This window comes from Trachypithecus francoisi, unplaced genomic scaffold (assembly GCF_009764315.1).
Source record: "Trachypithecus francoisi isolate TF-2019V2 unplaced genomic scaffold, Tfra_2.0 Lachesis_group1, whole genome shotgun sequence".
Taxonomy (NCBI): domain Eukaryota; kingdom Metazoa; phylum Chordata; class Mammalia; order Primates; family Cercopithecidae; genus Trachypithecus; species Trachypithecus francoisi.
In genome coordinates this window covers 2,419,909-2,438,669 of record NW_022681454.1, presented here as the reverse complement: position 1 = coordinate 2,438,669, position 18,761 = coordinate 2,419,909, and the positions used below count along the sequence as shown (strand labels likewise).

Sequence of the window (18,761 nt, the reverse complement as noted above, 5' to 3'; positions counted from 1 at the left end):
ATACAGTGGATTATTATTATTATTATAGAGACAAGGTGTTGCTTTGTTGCCCAGGCTGACCTTGAATTCCTGGCCTCAAGTGATTCTCTCACCTCAGCCTCCCAAAGCACCAAAGTGCCATCGTGCCTGGCCTTTGAATGGCACACTGTGGTAGAATTTTATGGCATGTGAGTTCTATCTCAATAATAACAGTTTCAGAAAGCAAAGATTGCTCTCTTTTTTTTTTTTTTTTTTTTTCTGAGACGGAGTCTCGCTCTGTTGCCCGGGCTGGAGTGCAGTGGCCGGATCTCAGCTCACTGCAAGCTCCGCCCCCCGGGTTTACGCCATTCTCCTGCCTCAGCCTCCCAAGTAGCTGGGACTACAGGCGCCCGCCACTTCGCCCGGCTAGTTTTTTGTATTTTTTTAGTAGAGACGCGGTTTCACTGTGTTAGCCAGGATGGTCTCGATCTCCTGACCTCGTGATCCGCCTGTCTCGGCCTCCCAAAGTGCTGGGATTACAGGCTTGAGCCACCGCGCCCGGCCATGATTGCTCTCTTTTGGGCAGCAGAGCCTGGGCTTGTCTCTGCCGGCTGGAGCCACCTGGACACAGACCTGCCACGACCGGCATGCACCAGGGCAAGATCCAGCTGGCCTCATGTTGGGTCAGAGTCGGCGGCTCCATGATTAGAGGAGCAACCACCCTGGGTGTCTAAGTCCATTAGGTCCTTCAAGGGGAGCTGGTCCAGGACTGAGCATCAGTCCACCTGCCTGGGCCTGTGAGGCCTCCTTGAGTATGGCTTCCAGTGTGCCCAGGAGCGTGGGATGTGCATGGCCCCCCAGGCCTGAGCCAACAAAGTAGAGACCAGAGCATCCTGGGCTGGCTGTTGCGGCCCCACTGCAATAGTTCTCTTGACCCACAACCTCGGACCCTTGTCTGGGTGTTTGAATTGCTCCTCTGATTAAAGGAGCAAGCTCAGTTCTTGTGAGCACTTAGCAAATCACCTCAAATCCTTTTGGAAGGAGAGGAATAATTCATAAATAAGCAGTTTAAGTTTCCATTTTCCACAAGCAAATTTCCATGCATCCTAGGAGTTGACCGGACTGCATTCCCCCATCCCCACCACCCTTTCGGAGTTTCCTGAGCTGTGCTCAGCCCCTGCAACAGTGGGGCTTGAGCAGGGAGCACCCCGGGGGCACCCTGCTAGCATAGTGGGAATGGAATTGGTTGTCTTCCTAGCAAGTTTGCTATTTAATAGTCAGTTTTAAAAATAAAATGCATTTTAAAGAATCTTTAAGCCTATGGAGTTCAAAATGAGATCTCTGGCAGTTTAAATGCCCAGCTGTCAGATACAGGCTTACTCCATTTGGTGACGCAGCACCCTTCCCTCCGGAGCTCTCTCACCAGCCATTCTCCTCCTCGGCAGTGACGGAGGGGCTATGTAGTTCGCTCGTTTCTTTACGATCCCACTGCAGCTACTGTGGTTAAATTTTCTGCAGTGTTCTTGGCACATCATTTGTATAGGCAGCACTTGACAGAATTTGATTTGAAAATTCATTTTCCCTTGGAAAACGCTTTGTTAGATGTGCAATTATCTCCCAGCTTTGTGTCTGGCTTGGCTTGCGGAACACATGCCACGGTCAGGACCAGCATTGGCACCTGGGGTTTGTGTGGCGCCACGCCCAGCTGTTTCTCCTGTAGGGAGGATGTCTTTGCATGATAGGGGATGCCTCATCCTCAGGGGGCCCACCCACCCTCCTCCTAGAGCCAGGGTCCGGCTTCTGGGGAGCATCTCCTTCCATGGGTGGGAGGGGATCTGTGTCCACATCAGAGACTACACTGAGGTGACAAAGGCCCCTTTGCTATGTCCCAAGGGGCAGAGGCCTCCAGCTGCATGGAACTGTACCCTCTGCAATTGGAGGGTTTTCTTTGGGCCACTGAGCACTCCACTGAGCTGAGTGGACGGTGGCTGTGGGGAAGGCTGCCACCTCTTCCACCCATCCCCAGCCCCTCCAAGCTGGCTGTGGCTTCTGCTGCGAGTGAGAGCAACTTGGCCGGGAAACGGGTGCTGCTTGGTGAGACAGCAGGTGCAGGGAACTGATTTGTTGGGGTGTCTAAACCAGTCCCCCAGTCTAAAGCTTCCCAGGGCACCGATTTACCAGACCATCTGGGAAACTGCGGAGGCCTGGGCTCGCCTCTGAGGGAGGCCCACGTGCAGCTTTGCATAAGCAGGTTCTTATGAAACATGAGCACTGGTAACAGCTGTAAAAGCATTTTAAACAAAAATTTAGTGAGGTTAAAAATTCCACCTCAGAACGTACATGTGAATGGTTTTGGTGTGTGTAGAGTTCATGCCTATCCTTTTTGAGAGGTGGCCTCTGCTGGGACATCCACATTCAGCCTCAGGGTCCTTCCTTCACTGGCTGTGCTGGGGAGCCGTGCTGGGCCATCGGAGTTCACAGTGAGGCCAGCTGGATCTTGCCCTGGCTTCCTGCAAGCGGGTCACACGGGTCAGCCTTCGCCTTGCCCTTAGGGAGCACGGGCCGTGCTCTGCCACCTGCATCCCTCCTGTAGGTAGAGGGGGGGCCCCAGACCCCCATGTCTGAACCTCAGGACCTGGGAAACAAACAGGCATGCTCATGTGCTCCCTTTTCCTTCAGAATTTATTCTGCAGGTGGTCCAGTTGGGGCCTTCTGATATCAGGGGTGACTGTCAGAGCTTGATAACCCAAAGTCCAGCTGAGGGTGAGCTGGAGGGCCTGGGAGGCGTCTCCTCCTGGTGTAGCCCAGCTTCAGGCACAGAACCAAGGCCCAGCCAGCACTGCCAGCCTGAGAGGGGCAAGCGGTGCCACCCAGGCCTGAGCGGGAGCCTTTGTCCCCAGGCTGGGCTAGGGCTCAGGGCTCCCACCGAAGGCTGGGAGAGTTGGGAGTGGACCTGAAGCAGGGACAGGAGAGACTCTGGGGGCCAGGGAGGCAGCAGGCAGGGCCGGGGGCATTTCTGCAGGTGGGAAGGTGGGCCTGGGTGACCCGCCCAGATCCTGGGGAGGCTGGCGTTGTCGTCACCCTTATTATTACCCTCCGTGTACTGAGAGGCCCCTGCCGCGTGCAGGCAGTTGTAGGGGACACACCCTTTGTGAGTGCACGTGTGGGCCCAAAGGCAGCGCTCTATGCTCGCAGTGACAGGTGCCGCGCGGCCCCTCCTCCCACCCTTGTCCCGTGCTGCTCCGGCTGTTGCCTGTGGCCTCCGCGCACTGTGCTCTCTCGAAGCGTGGCCCACCCAGGGAGACGTGGAGACCCTGATCCCTGCCGCCTGTGCCTCCCCTGCCCCCTCCCCTTTCCCTTCCCCCCTCCCTTCCCCCGCGGCGTTCAGGGACACCCGGCCCCTTTCTCCCAACGCTGCCTGCTGCCCACTGCCTGCGGGGCGGCCCAGCTCCACCGCTCGCCCTTCGGCCTAGATCTCCTCGTCTACCGCCCCCACCCCCACCCCCGCCGCCGTGCGGGGTCTGACGCCTCGGGAGTGACCCCCGTGCGCAACGCCCCCGCTGGGCCCCGCCCCGCTGTCCCTCCGCGCCGCCTCCTCGGGGGTCCATGGCGCCCTCGCGGCAGACTTTGCTGTGGCGACGTGGGGGTTTTGTCGCAGAACGCAGCCCCTGCCATTCCCAGTCACCCGCTCGGAGACCGAGGCTGCCTTGAGGGCTTGGCGGCGGGAATGCGGGGCGTTAACCTCATCACCTGCGTGCACCACTGTCACTCCGCCGGCGAGGACGCGAGGTGCTCAGGGTTTCTCCAGGCTGAGCGGGTTCTCTTCGTCCTTAAGCCTACTTTGCAGATGCTAATCAGGGGACAGGTGGCAAGAAGCTGGCGTCCACCAGGGCGTCTGTGCCCAGTGCCGACCCTCTAAATTCCCTTCCCACGTGGCTCCTGTCGCGTTTGGGCTGCGGAGCATTCCTCTAAACAGGCACGGCCGCCGTCTGGGTAAAGTACTTACTGATGTGGATTGAACACAAAGCTGCCAGCCTTTCCTGGCAGTTTGCTTTGAAGGCCTTGGAGAGGTGGGGGGCTGTGCCATTGGGGCAGGCAGGGCGTTCAGTGGCCTGGCTGGCCCCACAACACCGAGGCCGCGCAGCTTGTGGTTCCAGGTCAGGCTGGAGGCGTGTGTGGGCCTGGCTGTCCACCCACAGGCACCTGCAGGGGGTGGGTGGGGCTGGGGGTCAGCGCCAAGCCCTGGTCTGCAGCCTGGCCGGGTGGACAGAGTTGATGTGCAGGCTGTCCCAGGTGGGCACAAAGTTGAACGTCCCAGGCAACACCTTCCCAGCCAGTGTTGGACACCCTATGCCCCACTGGACCAGAAGGCCACAGTGAGCCTGGAGCTGTGACCTGAGGCCTGGGGAGGCCTTCCCTTCACAGGGCACAGTGCCTGCCCTGGGGCTGCGGCACCAACATCAGTGGTGGCTTTGTGCCGTTTTCACCCTTTGTACCTAGCAGGAGCAAGCAAGGAAACTGAGTCACAGGATAAGTCTTCCACCATCAGGCAGGGTGAGTGGCTTTGAAGTGCAGGCCTCATTGCTTATTGGAAGTGAGATCCTGGGTGGATTTGCGAACCTCTCTGAGCCTTGGTTCTTCCCTTCGTAAATTGGAGAACCGCCCCTTATCGCCTCTGGGGTAGTAGGGATTTCAAAGCAGGTTTGATAATTACCAGTCCCAAGAGAAGACTCCTACTTCGTGGAGAAGAGCAAAGATTGTCGCAGCCAAATACCAGGAACTTCTGCCTGTGGGCACCGCGCCCCAGGCTACTGTTTAGTCCTCCATGCTCTGGTGACCTGCACGCTCACATACAAGTTATACAAAGCAGGTTGATTACTTACAGATCGGAAGCAAGGGACAGAGCCAGTCCCCCGTGTCGGGAAGGCTGCCCAGGGCAGATGGATTGCTGACTGCACGTGCTTCTCTTTGCACCAGGGCTGAAGGGCCCTGGAAGCAGCCACCCCGGTTAGAGACCTCAGGGGCCACGTGACCCCCAGGGCAAAGCTGTGACACCGTGCTTCCAGGGAGAAAGAAGCAAAGCCAGGCAGTTCCTCCCTAACTCAAGCTGTTATAATCCCTGGGAGGGTCAAGAACAAGGCCCGGGCTGTTCTGGGCAGTCCACCCTACCTCTGGATGCCACATCTTCAGCACATTCTACCAGCAAGCAAGAAAACTGGGAGTGCTGGGTTGGTCCAAGGCCCCGTGGAGAACGTTCCTGCAGGGATTATCTCCCACAGGTGACCTGAGCTGGGTGGTGTGTATGCTGCTCTCACAGGTGACCTGAGCTGGGTAGCATATATGCCACTCTCACAGGTGACTGGTCAACGGTCATATGAGGGATTAAACTATGTCCAGCCACCACCCATCAAGCCCTAGAACTGCCTGGGTCTTCTGAGTCCTGGAGGAAGTAGCCGGCAGTCTCAGCAGTTCCCTGGTCAGGCTGTGCTGGGGACACTCATCATGTAATGGGGTTGAGGGGACCACAGGGATGGTGATGAATCCAGGGCTTGGTGCCACATGTGGGCCCGAAGGCCACAGGGAGGGCCAGTACCAAGTCCTGAGAGAGAAGAGGGCTGGGTGGGGTCTGCAGGAGGCCAAGGCAGGAAGTGGGCAGGACCGTCCCATCCTCACTCCCTGCCAGGCCTCCTGCTAACCCAGCGTGCCAACTGCAGCTCCCTGGCCCCAGAGCAGGGTAGAGAAGGGGGACAGATGGATGGGGAGGGAGGTAGTAGCAACAATGGTAGCATTGGGGTGGGTATGGCAGCAGGGCTGTGCCTAGGACCACAGGAGTGTGTGCCTGTCTGGGGCCCCAGATCTGCTGCTGGTGGCTGGTGGTGCTGCCAGGTCAGTGGGGCCTCAGCCTGGCAGCCCCTGGGGTGTCTGCTGTGGATGAGGCCTGCCTTGGGGACATGGGTCACGTCTGCCCGGGGACGCCAGGCCTCAGTGTGGACAGGGGGGGTTGGGGATCTGCAGGAGGGACTGGGCCCGTGATTGGCGGCAGTGAACAGTTCTGGCCCCAGTGGTGGAGGGTGGAGGGGTGGAGGGTGGAAGGGTGGAGACATGGAGGGGTGGAGGGGTGGAGGGTGGAACGGTGGAGACATGGAGGGGTGGAGGGGTGGAGGGTGGAACGGTGGAGACGTGGAGGGGTGGAGGGTGGAGGGTTGAGGGGTGGAACGGTGGAGATGTGGAGGGGTGGAGGGGTGGAGGGTGGAACAGTGGAGACGTGGACGGGTGGAGGGGTGGAGGGTGGAGGGTTGAGGGGTGGAACGGTGGAGACGTGGAGGGGTGGAGGGGTGGAGGGGTGGAGGGGTTTCCTCGACAGTTAATTGGTCATGGTGAGGGCTGAGGAACAGCTGGTGTGGGGGTTCACAGCTGTGGGGCTTCATTTGGGTGTCCCGGGGAGTGGTTCTTCCCTGGCTTCTTCGCGGTGCTGTTGGATTCCTGGTGCCGGAGCGAGGAGTCTCAGGCTTTAACAGAAAGCTGGCCCTGGAGAGGCCCAGGGTGGCGCCTCAGGCACTTGGTCCTCACCCCTGCACGCTCCAGCCTCTGTCCAGCTGAAGTCCACATGTGGCCACTGTCTCCTGGAGATCTGCTAATATCTAGGAGGCAAATGCACCTGGATCTCCACGGCTGAGTGTGGGGGCTGTAGGGGTAGGGAGCTGGCTGCCTGGGGTGGTCTGTCTTGGGAACTGGAGCTTAGAGCCTAGCTTATGTCCTTGGTTCAGCTGTGGGGAGGGAGGCAGTAGGAGCTGGACTGGGCTTCCCTCCCTTGCTGGGGCCCATAGGGCGGGGCTGGTCCTCTCTGGCCTGGCCGTGCTGCCTGTCCTTCCATCTGTTCCGCCACCTGCCTGCTCCCGTCGTCCCTGCCGCATCTTGGCCGAGACTGTGATGCTGCTGCCCTGGAGTGACAAAGTGTCTCTTTAAGGTCCCCACCTGCAAGATTTATGTCATATCTGGCAAACAAGAGTGTGAAAGGGATCCAGTCCTGGGCCCTCACCCCCTCTTTCCCCACATAGATGCCAGAGGATCCTAGTGACACCTGGACTGAGATCTGGCTCCTTGTCATTCAGCGATGTGGCCCTGGCCATGAGTTACCTTCAGGAGCATCAGTCTCCTTGTCTGGGTGGAAGGTGCAGTGTAATGGACTGTGCTTCTGTGCCCTGTGCAGGGCTTAGAGCCCTAGCCCTCCTGGGCCTCAAGGTGGCTGGGCCTGCCCCAGTGGGTGGTGTAGTGCGAGTAAACTCTGAGCCTGGTGGCCAGCCCTTGTAACTGCCCGGAAATACTCCAGGGTCATCACATGTGGGTCAGACGGGCTGAGCTCACACGTGCGCACTGCATCTCTCACCCTGCACGTGCCTCCAACCCGCACCTCCCGCCTGCAGCCACAGCTCACATTAGGGACCGGGGGCTTGAATGAATTAACAGTTGAATCAGCTTGACAAAATTAGCCCTCAGTCAGTCCATCCTTGTAATTTTGAATTGAGAGCTGCTTTGTTCGTGCGTATTTTCTCCTGCTCTTTTTGAGGTTGTCCGTTCAGTAGTCATCTGACCTCCTGAACGAAATTCTTCCTTTATGGGTTTATGTCTGACTCCTTTTAACAGTGAACACTCTCACTGCTATGGATTTATCTTTGAGAAAATATTTACATGGTGTGGTTTTAAAAAAGATTCCTATTAGGTTCTAATATATTCTTTTACAATTTTTATTTCAAAAATTTTAACAAGGTGAGTACTTCCTATTTATATCAATTGATTCCCTTTATTGTGGACATTGTATTTAAGGACATTTAAAAACTTAATTTAAAATGAAATTGTAAAATGTCGTTGAACAAAGCTGGTGGATTCAAATCAAAGGGAGACGATTTGTCAGTGTTGGAACGTTAACCACTCCCACCACACCATTTATCTTTCCTGCCCACAGGCTCACTTGAGGGTGAGCCCTGTCATGCCGGACAGATTTAGCACTAGGTGATAAGTAGGTTGAGGTTGTAATTGTTTGCTTTATACTCTGCATACTTAGAAATGGAAATTTAGTACCCCACATTTTCTTCTGGATTCTGTTGATCGGGACAGACTGAATTTTGTAAGCTGTGTTAATTCATTTCCTGGGACCCCTGCCTGGAGGTCTCACAGTGAGGCGTCTGGGTGGGATGATGGACACAGTGAGTAAAGATCCCTCCTGCTCCCGCCCCAGGTACCGCCGGGACCATGCGGAAACCTTGGCCTCTTCCTCTGAAATACCGGTCCTGAAGGGCCAGGACGCTAGCTCAGGGGCTTAACTCAGCTTTTCAAATAGCAGAGAGTTTCTGTGTGTGGGTGTGCGCATGCGTGTGTGTGTGTGTGATTAGAGCTCTCTTTTTGCAGATGGTCAACACCTTTGTAGGTCTGGTTTTAAGGTCTTTACTGAAATCGAGATACAGCGGCAGGGCGTTTGCTTGTGGGCACCGATGCCAAGTCAGCAGTGTGACTGTGATGCCCATCATGGCGTGGCATGAGGTGGGGTGTGGCGAGCGTTGTTCCTTGTGGTTGTGGAGACACTCAGCGCTTCCCTGTTCTCGGGGGCGGTGACTTTGGACACACTGTTCGGGATGCCCATTTCCCATGCGCAGACAATTATACCGTCAGAGCCCATGGCCCCTAGACATCACGGAGGCATCCTCAAATCACAGAGAACCACGAATGGCCTCGCAGGTTGTTGTAGACGCCGGGCGCTTGCTCGGTGGGTAAAGGCTCCAAGGCTCAGGTCCAGGGCCCGAGGGGGCTGTCCTTCCAGGTGGATGGGGGTCCCCAGGGTCTTTCAGGGAAGCTTGAGCCCACCCCAAAGGCAGCTTCCTCAGAGTTGTACCGGCCCACAATTTGGGGTTTTACCTTGGAGGAGGGTTACCTGGCGGGGTTTGCTAAGTGGATGTCAGGGCTCCCAGGCCCGCCTGCATGGCAGTGCAGCATGGAGGGGTCTGGCCGAGGGCTGGCTCCCCAGCCTGCTCCTGGGTCTTCCACGCAGGTCAGGCGGCCGCAACAAAGGACTCCAGACTCAGTAGCCGGAACAGTAGGAATTTATTTTCTCTCAGTCCTGGAGGCCAAAAGTCCAAGACTACTGCATGGCAGGGCTGGGGCCCTCTGAGGCTGGGTCTCTCCTTGGCTTGCAGATGCTGCCTTTTGCCAGTGTCTCCGCAAGGTCGGCCCTCCACCAAATGTGCCTGTGTCCATATTTCCTCCTCTTATGAGGACTCCAGGTCTATTGGATCAGGGCCACCCTGGCGACCTCATTTGACCCTAATGACCTCTTTAAAGATCTTATCTCTAGGCTGGGCACGGTGGCTTGCGCCTGTAATCCCAGGACTTTAGGAGGCTGAGGCAGACGAATTGCTCGAGCCCAGGAGTTCCAGACCAGCCCGGGCAACATGGCAAAACGCCATCTCTATAAAAAATACAAAAATTGGCTGGTGTAGTAGTGGCACCCACCTGTCTTCCTAGCTACTCAGGAGGCTGAAGTGGGAGGATCACTAGAACCCAGGAGGTGGAGGTTGCAGTGAGCTGTGATCACACCACTGCACTCTAGCCTGGGGAATAGAGCAAGACCCTGTCTCAAAAAAAAGAAAAAAAAAAAGGGACATACTATTTCCAAACACAGTCACATTCTGACATTCTGAGTCCTGGGGATTAGGACTTCAATGTTTGAATTTGGGGGGTGTGGTCACAGTTTAGCTCATGATAAGGTCACACAGCAAATCTGCCTCATCCAACCCCTCCACGCCCACCCAACCAGTGAGCAGGCCCGGCAGTGCAATCTGTGTGCTCGGTAACACCTCAGCTCCATGGAAGACCATTCAGAGGCTTCAGTTGCCCCAAAAGGAAGGCAGGGAGCCCTGAGGCACACAGGCTGCCTTCTGCAGGTGAGAGTCGGCTTCCTTGCAGGGCACCAAGCATCCCCGATAACTGGAGCCAGGGCCAGGAGGGGTCAAGTGTCAGGCCCGTCCCTGAAGGGTTCTCTACCTCCCATGCCTTTTATTTTGGTGATGAATGCCCCTTTCTAGCATTTACCCTGCCAAGTAGACAGACACGTCACCCCTGTGGGAGCTCATCTTGACACTTGCTGCACTGGTCTCACATGTACAGGTGCATGCACATCTATACACGCATGCACATCCACACATGCACACATCGACACATGCACACATTCACACAGGCACACATTCACACATGCATGCACATCCACACACGCGTGCACATCTACACAAGCATGCACATTCACACATGCACACATTCACACATGCACACATTCACACATGCATGCACATCCACACATGCACACATTCACACATGCACACATTCACACATGCACACATTCACACATGCACACATTCACACATGCATGCACATCCACACACGCATGCACATCTACACAAGCATGCACATCCACACATGCACACATCGACACATGCACACATTCACACATGCACACATCCACACATGCATGCACATCCACACACGCATGCACATCTACACAAGCATGCACATCCACACATGCACACATCGACACATGCACACATTCACACATGGACACATTCACACAGGCATGCACATCCACACACGCACACATTCACACACGCACACATTCACACACGCACACATTCACACATGCATACACATCCACACGCATGCACATCTACACAAGCATGCACATCCACACACGCACACATTCACACACGCACACATCCACACGTCTACACACGCACACGTTCACACATGCATGCACATCCACATGCATGCACATCTACACACACATGCACATCCATACGCACACATTCACACGCACACATTCACACACGCACACATTCACACACACACACATTCACACATGCATGCACATCCACACACGCATGCACATCTACACAAGCATGCACATCCACACACGCACACATTGACACACGCACACATTCACACATGCATACATTCACACATGCATGCACATCCACACACGCATGCACATCCACACATGCACACATCCACACACGCACACATCGACACACGCACACATTCACACACGCACACATTCACACACGTACACATTCACACATGCATGCACATCCACACGCATGCACATCCACACACATGCACACATTCACACGCACACATTCATACACACATGTTCACACACACACATTCACACATGCATGCACATCCACACATGCATATCCACGCATGCACACATCCACGCACGCACACATTCACGCACGCACACATTCACACATGCACACATCCACGCACGCACACATCCACACACCCACACATTCACACATGCATGCACATCCACACACATGCACATCCACACATGCACATCCACACACACATGCACGTCCACACACACATGCACATCCATGCCTGCACATATATTCACACGCACACAGATATATGGATGTACATGTGTGTACACACTTATGCACATGCACAGTGCACAGATTCACACGCACACAGCCATGGACAGGTGCATGCGTGTACACATACACACTTGCACACACACTGGTGGTTCTTGGCCTCTCCAGAGCACAGGAGAGGAAGTGTGTGAGTGAGCCGAGGGGACATGCATGCACCCTATTCTTTGCTCAGAGGCTCAGTCCCCTCTTTGGTCTAGGGCTTTGTGTGATGACGGGGGCTTTCTGTGCAGCACCACCCTGCCATCAGCCTTTCATGCACCTGCGTTGTGGCTGAGCTGTCTCCTCTGCTTACCGAACAGTGAGGGGCCCGTGTTGACCTGGCATTGCTGGGAACTCCTTGAGTGTTGTGAGGTTTTTGGTGCCAGGGCAGAGGATGATTCTGAGTTTCTTTCAGGGGGTTTCTGCGTGGCCCCTTGTCATGTCCTCTTTCTCAGAGCCGAGATTTAGCTTCCAGGAGGTGTCGTCATCCAGTGCCCTAAATTCAGTACCTGGCCTGTTTGCTGGGCCAGATGGTGTCTCATCAGTGAGCTGTGGTCGGGGCTGCGGGACGCACGCGGAGAGGGACTGTGAGGGCTCCGGTCCAGCTTAGTCACAGCCAGGTGTCTGCTGTGGGACCGTCCACACCAGGCCCCTGTTTCCCCCACCCTCCCATACCTACTGCTTTGAAGGGGAGCTGGCAGGTGTGGGGCCAGAAGGGAGCCGGTGGCTCTGCTGACCTGGACTAATGCCTGAGCTGGGTGTCAGGCCCCACGGGTCTCCTGCCGGCCTTGGGCAGGCTGCGAGCTCAGCCCCACCCCGAAAAGGGGCCATGCTCCCTCCTGGTTCGGAAAGTGGCAGGAAGGCTCCTCTGCCCTCTGGTAGGAAGATGCTGTTCTTGGCTCTTCCCCTCTTCCTTGGGAGTGAGGAGGGGCATTGGCAGGCCCCAGGTCCAGGTGAGGAAGCTGGTGGCCACCCCAGAAGCTGGGTCAGAATTTTAGGGGAGGGGAAGCTGGCGGCCACCCCATAAGCCAGTCAGAATTCTGGGGACTGCGCTGGGCACGGTGGCTTACGCCTGTAATCCCAGCACTTTAGGAGGCCGAGGCAGACGGATCATTTGAGGTCAGGAATTTGAGACCAGCCCGGGCAACATAGTGAAACCCTGTCTCTACTAAAAATACAGTGAGCTGGATGTGGTGGTGCACACCTGTAATCCCAGCTACTCGGGAGGCGGGATGATTGCTTGAAGCTGGGAGGTGGAGGTTGCAGTGAGCTGAGATCACACCAGCCTGGGCAGCAGAGTGAGACTCCATCTCAGAAAAAAAAAAAAAGGATTGGCCGGGCGCGGTGGCTCAAGCCTGTAATTCCAGCACTTTGGGAGGCCGAGACGGGCGGATCACGAGGTCAGGAGATCGAGACCATCCTGGCTAACACAGTGAAACCCCGTCTCTACAAAAAAATATAAAAAAACTAGCCGGGCGAGGTGGCTGGTGCCTATAGTCCCAGCTACTTGGGAGGCTGAGGCAGGAGAATGGCGTGAACCCGGGAGGCGGAGCTTGCAGTGAGCTGAGATCCGGCCACTGCACTCCAGCCTGGGCGACAGAGCGAGACTCCGTCTCAAAAAGAAAAAGATTATGGGGGCTGCGTCTGAAGCAAAGGTCAAGGGCCCAGTTGCTCATCTGTAAGTTGACAGCTACAAGGCTTCGAAGGTGCAGCACTCCCTGGGGCTCGGGCCATGGGGAAGGGCCAGGAGGGGCCTTTTGGGCCTCACTTTCCCCACCTCCCTCCTTTCCTTCCAGGCAGTAGAGCAGGAACAAGGTTAAGAGTGTCTCCTGCCTCCCAACCCCACTGTTGTTCCCATTTCATCACAGAGGGGTTGCTGGGTGACTGCGACCTTGTGGCTCTCCAGGGTTGGCTGGGCCCGTGGAGGGGATGTGTTTACTTCCAGAAAGGCACAAGGCACAGGGACACAGCCGTGGTGCTGAGAGGGTGGGAGCAGATGGCAGCCAGTGCCCACCGTCCATCTCTGTGCCTCTGGCATCTGTGAGCATGTCAACGGCTGGGCGGGGCGGGGTCTGGGTCTGTCTTGCTCTGGGCTGTGTCCTAGTCCAGATCCGCTCCTAGCAGAGTGGACGCTCAGGCAGCATCTGCCGGGGAGTGAGTGGGTACAGAGGCTCTGTCAGCCTCCTGTGAACAGTCCCAGGGAAGGCTTCCCATTGGCTGCCAGGTCACAGGTGCATGCAGCCATTGCTGGAGCCCAGGCAGGGGGCAGTGGATGGACTGGTGTGGGTCTGCTCAGCCTCACTGGGGTTTGCTCTCCTCACCCCAGGGGTCTGGGCCAGCGTCTTGAGCTGATCCAGAGAGTGAGGACTGGAGGACCAGAAAAGAGTCGGGACAAAGTGACCCTGGCCAAGGCCACACAGAGGGGAGGGGCAGCAGGCCAGAGCACATGGAGGAAATGCCCCAATGGAATGGGAGTCTGTGGGGAACGCTGCCGGCACATTCGCACTGTGTGTGATTTCGTATATTCCCCTCTCCTCTGTCTTTCTCTCTGTGATTATGAAGAGTCCCTTTTATAAAAATAGGTTCAGGCCAGGCACAGTGACTCATTTCTGTAACCTCAGCAACTTTGGGAGACCAAGGTGGGAGGATGGCTTGAGGCCAGGAGTTTAAGACCAGGCTGGGAAACACAGGGAGACCCCATCTCTAGAAAAAAAATTAGCTGAATATAGTGATGTGTGCCTATTGTTTCAGCTACTTGGGAGGCTGAGGCAGGAGGATTTCTTGAGCCCAAGAGGCGGAGGTTGCAGTGAGCCATGCTCATGCCAGTGTACTCCAGCCTGGGCAACAGAGCTAGATCCTGTCTCAAAAAAATATATAGGCTGGACATAGTGGCTCACACCTGTAATCCCAGCACTTTGGGAGGCCGAGGTGGGTGGATCACAAGGTCAGGAGTTTGAGACCAGCCTGGCCAACATAGTGAAACACCATCTTTACAGAAGATACAAAAATCAGCTGGGCGTGGTGATGGGCACCGGTAATCCCAGCTACTTGGGAGGCTGAGACAGGAGAATCACTTGAACCCAGGAGGCAGAGGTTACAGTGAGCTGAGATCTTGCCATTGCACTCCAGCCTGGGTGACAGAGCGAGACTCTGTCTTCAAAATAATAATAATAATAATAATAATAATACACACACAAAAGGACTTCATCACTTTTCTAATGGGCCTCTCGGAATCCTGGAAACTCTGATCTAGGGGAACAAGCCGTTTGCATCCTGGGGCAGTGGGAACCTCACGTGCCAAGGGAGGGTGGCCGTGCTGTGTGTGTAGAGCACCAAGGAGGCCGGCTGGGGTTGGGGTGGGTGGTGGTTGCAGTTGAAAACCAGCTTCTGAGCCCCTGCGTGTTTGGTGAGAGGGAGGCCTCTGAGCATAGGGTTTCCTGCCACAATGCACTGGCTTGTGGAAACTGGACTGAGATGCTGTGAAGTTTCTAGAGAATGAGGGGATGGCAAATTGTTGATGAATCATGGGAAATGGTTTATGATGCACTGTCAATCATTCTTCACTTAAGTGGAGTAAATTTTATTGTGTTATTCTGGGCCACTTCATATTTTGGTTTTGTGAATAAAAAAATATTTCCTGGCTGGGCACAGTGGCTCACGCTTGTAATCCCAACACTTTGGGAGGCTGAGGTGGGTGGATCACCTGAGGTCAGGAGTTCAAGACCAGCCTGGCCAACATGATGAAGCCCAGTCTCTACTAAAAATACAAAAATTAGCTGCATGTGGTAGTGGGCACCTATAATCCCAGTTACTGGGGAGGCTGAGGCAAGAGAATCGCTTGAACCCAGGAGGTGGAGGTTGCAGTGAGCTGGGATCACGCCATCATACTCTAGCCTGGGCAGCAAGAGTGAAACTCTATCTAAAAAAAAAAAAAAAAAAAAAAAAGTCCTAAGAGCTGCTTTCGTCGCCTGGAGCACCTGGGACCCCACTCTTCCCGGAGCCCCTTTTTTGTGGGCTCTCCACCAGAGGGAGCGTGAGGACCTTGTGTCTGAGGTGCAGCGAAGGGTCTGGATTCCCCACAGTCCTGGGCTGAAATGCAGGGGGCCTGGGGACCCTCGAATCAGGGGTTGAGCCGGCAGCCTGAGCCTCGGCTTTAGCTGTTTCCCTCCAGATCCTGGCGTGGAAAGCTGAGGAAAGCGCCGGCTACTGCTCAGGGTGGAAGGCCCCAGGCGGAGCCCACACATGGCCTGGGGACAAGGGACAAGGCGGAGGCATCCCCTCCAGTTCCCCACCCACTCAAGCCCCTGGCCTCTCTCTCCTGCAGAGGTCGGATCCGCAGCTGCTTGCCCGGTTCTTCTATGCCGACGAGGAGCTGAACCAGGTGGCGCGGAGCTGGACAGCCTGGATGGGCGGAAGGACCCCCAGCGGTGCACGCTGCTGGTCAGCCAGTTCCGCTCCTGCCAGGTGAGCCACGGGGCAGCAGAAGCTGGCTGGCCCGGCTGGGCACTGGACAGAGTGGCCTGTCCTCAGTAGACCAAGGCTTTGTCACCTGCTAGCCCCTGTGGTGGCATTCTCAGGGTCAGGCGCTAGAGAAGCCAGGCCCAGGAAGAAGAACCATCCCGGGCAGGATGTGTGGGGTGGGTATAGCCAGGCTGGAAGTGAGAAACCGCACAGGACACTTGGGGGAGCAGAGGCTGGGAGAGTGGGGGCAGGGGGTGCAGAGTGAGCAGGCTTCTGAGCCAAGGAGCAGCCAGTGTGGGGGGGTGGGCCTGCCCAGGTGCTTGTGCAGAGCTTGGGTACCATGTGGCGGTCAGACTCTGCTGCTGACTCATGGCGCTGCCGGCATCTGCTGCATAATTGAGAGATGGCCCTGGAAGCTGCTGCTAAAAATATCGCGGCCGAGGTTTTCTTCCCAGTGCACCAAGCATTCAGAGGCATTTCCAGCACAATAGCAAACGGCATGGTGCAAAGTTTTATCCAGTGATGATGAGGGGCTTTCACAAAGTTCCAGAATGTGCTTGCTGTACTCTCCCTACAGGGTCTTGCTGAATCCTTGCAGCCGTGGGAGTTGGGGGCTGACACATACTCCTCCAACAGGGGCGGTCCATCCCTGTGTCATCGTGATCCTGAGAGTCCCACCCTGTGGGGGTCCTGCAAAGTGGCCGAGCTGGCTGCACCCCAGCCCTGGCTCTGGCCTGGCCCTGCTGCAGTGGGAACTGAGCAGCATTAGGGCCCTGTGTGTGGCCAGGACACTTTTTCTGGCCAGATCAGGCTCTGGGCTCGTTTTTGGGCTGTTCAGTGGCAGCCTCCACCTTCTGTGTGTTCAGATGTTCCAACAGATGTCCTGGGCCCCTCCCGGGACGGCCTCTGTGGTGGGGAGAGTCCCTACCCCCCAGGAGCTCAGGTTAGAAAGAGCCCCTGCCCAGAGAACAGGTGCTGGGGGCCCTGGAGCCTGGAGGAGAAGAGTGCCGCAGAGGAGAGGTGCTGACCTGCCCTGCGGCCCCACCGCTGAAGAAGGGAGGTCGGAGGCTGTTGCTCGTGGCAACCTTTGGGGAGGGGTCTATTCCCTTTAGATGCTCTGTGACCTGTGTGCTTTTTTGTTGACTGATAGAATTGATGATAAAGCCTGGTTTTAAGTGAGTTTGAGAGGTGGGGGGAGGGACGGGAGGGCTGCCAAGCTAGGTGGCCCCTCCTCAGGCTTCCCGCTGCCACAGCCTTTAATTGGGGTGTATCACAGTGAGAACTGCCCTGCAAGAAGGATCTGGAGGGGAGTGCTCTAGTACAGTTAGGGGCTTAAACACTCATATTCTTCTCCTTGCTGCTGTGGTCTTTGAAGGAACTAAGAAGGTGTGGACACTGTCCAGGCCCCTTAGCATAATCTGATTCAGGCTCACTTCCATTCACTCAGCTCCAGGGCCCCGCCTCTGGCTCACCTCACATCCCACTGGGTCCTTTGTGGCCCTTCTCTCTTCCACACCTCCCCCTCTTCCTCCCTCCTCCTATCCCCCAGCCGCCTCCATGTGGGTCCCACGCCCAGTCCTTGGCCTCTTCCTGTTCGCCCCCCGACATGGCAGCCTCAACCTGCTCCATGTCTGTGCTGAGCACCCCCAGGGGAGCCTCTCGGCCTCTCGTCCCCCCAGATTGGAGTATGCTCCCCGGTGTTCCTCCCAGCTCCCTGGGGGCATCTCACAGGGCCCACCTTACCCCCAGCACAGCTGACCACTGAACAACATGGTTTGAACTTCACAGGTTCACTTAAATATGCATTGTTTCAACCTAACTGGGATCGAAAATACAGTATTCTCAGGACACAAAACCCACATACACGGAAGGCTGTGCAGGTCCTGCTGGTCCAAGTGTGGGACTTGAGTGTGTGCAGATACGATATATGCTGCGGGTCCTGGCACCTGCCCGCTGCATATACTGAGGGATGGCTCATGTCTTTTCATGACGTTATAAGTGGTCTTGGTTATTACATGTCAGTTTTAAAAAATAAGCCAGAATCATAAACGAAGTGTTTCCCTGAGTTCTGTGAGCCACTCTACAAATTAATCCAACCCCAGAAGGGGGTCGTGGGAGCCCCAATTTATAGCCAGCTGGACAGAAGCACAGACCACGCCTGGACTTGCGATCAGCATCTGAAGGGGCGCCGTCTTGTGGGACTGAGCCCTCACCCTGTGGGGTCTCACTCTGTCGCCCAGGCTGGAGTGCAGTGATGCGATCTCGGTTCACTGCAACCTCCACCTCCCAGGCTCAACTGATTCTCCTGCCTTAGCCTCCTGAGTAGCTGGGATTATAGGCATGCACCACCATGCCCTGCTAATTTTTGTATTTTAAGTAGAGATGGGGTTTCACCATGTTGGCCGGGCTGGACTCGAACTCCTGAACTCAAGTGATCCATCTGCCCTGGCCTCCCAAAGTCCTGGGATTACAGGCGTGAGTCACCATGCCTGGCCCTAAATGTCAATTTTTGATTGTTTGGTGCTACTATATGGAAATACAAGTGACTTTTGTATATAGATGTGGTGTCCTAAAACCTTTCTGTGGACATCTAAATAATGGGTTTTTCCTACTTTCTACTCTCTACTCTCACACAGTCACCCAACACTCCATGACCAGATGAGTAGGATTTTCCCCACGCACCGAGTCATTCCCCAGCAGGTCCTGCAAGGGACAGCAGTGGGGGTCCTCTGTTCAACCCCATCTTGACACTGTCCACCCGGAGTGACCTCAGACCCCACAGGGTGAGGGCTCAGTCCCACAAGACAGCCCCCCATTCAGATGGCAATCCCAAGTCCAGGTGTGGTCTGTGCTTCTGTCCAGCTGGCTATAAATCGGGACTCCCAT

General features: G+C 55.9%; 1 protein-coding gene across 9 annotated transcripts in view; it reads left to right on the top strand.

Annotated features, from left to right (window-relative positions):
- Positions 1-18,761, top strand: part of ZFYVE28 (zinc finger FYVE-type containing 28) — a 150,814-nt gene that overhangs the window by 49,100 nt on the left and 82,953 nt on the right. For 5 of the 9 annotated variants that reach the window (XM_033213490.1, XM_033213489.1, XM_033213493.1 and 2 more), the window contains exon 2: positions 15,739-15,878. The exons of 3 other annotated variants lie outside the window; for them this stretch is intronic. The gene's annotated coding sequence lies outside the window, so the exon portion shown is untranslated. Of the gene's footprint in view, positions 1-3,341; positions 3,952-15,738; positions 15,879-18,761 lie in introns of those variants that run through there. One more of the 9 variants, XM_033213496.1, reaches the window with a different exon arrangement.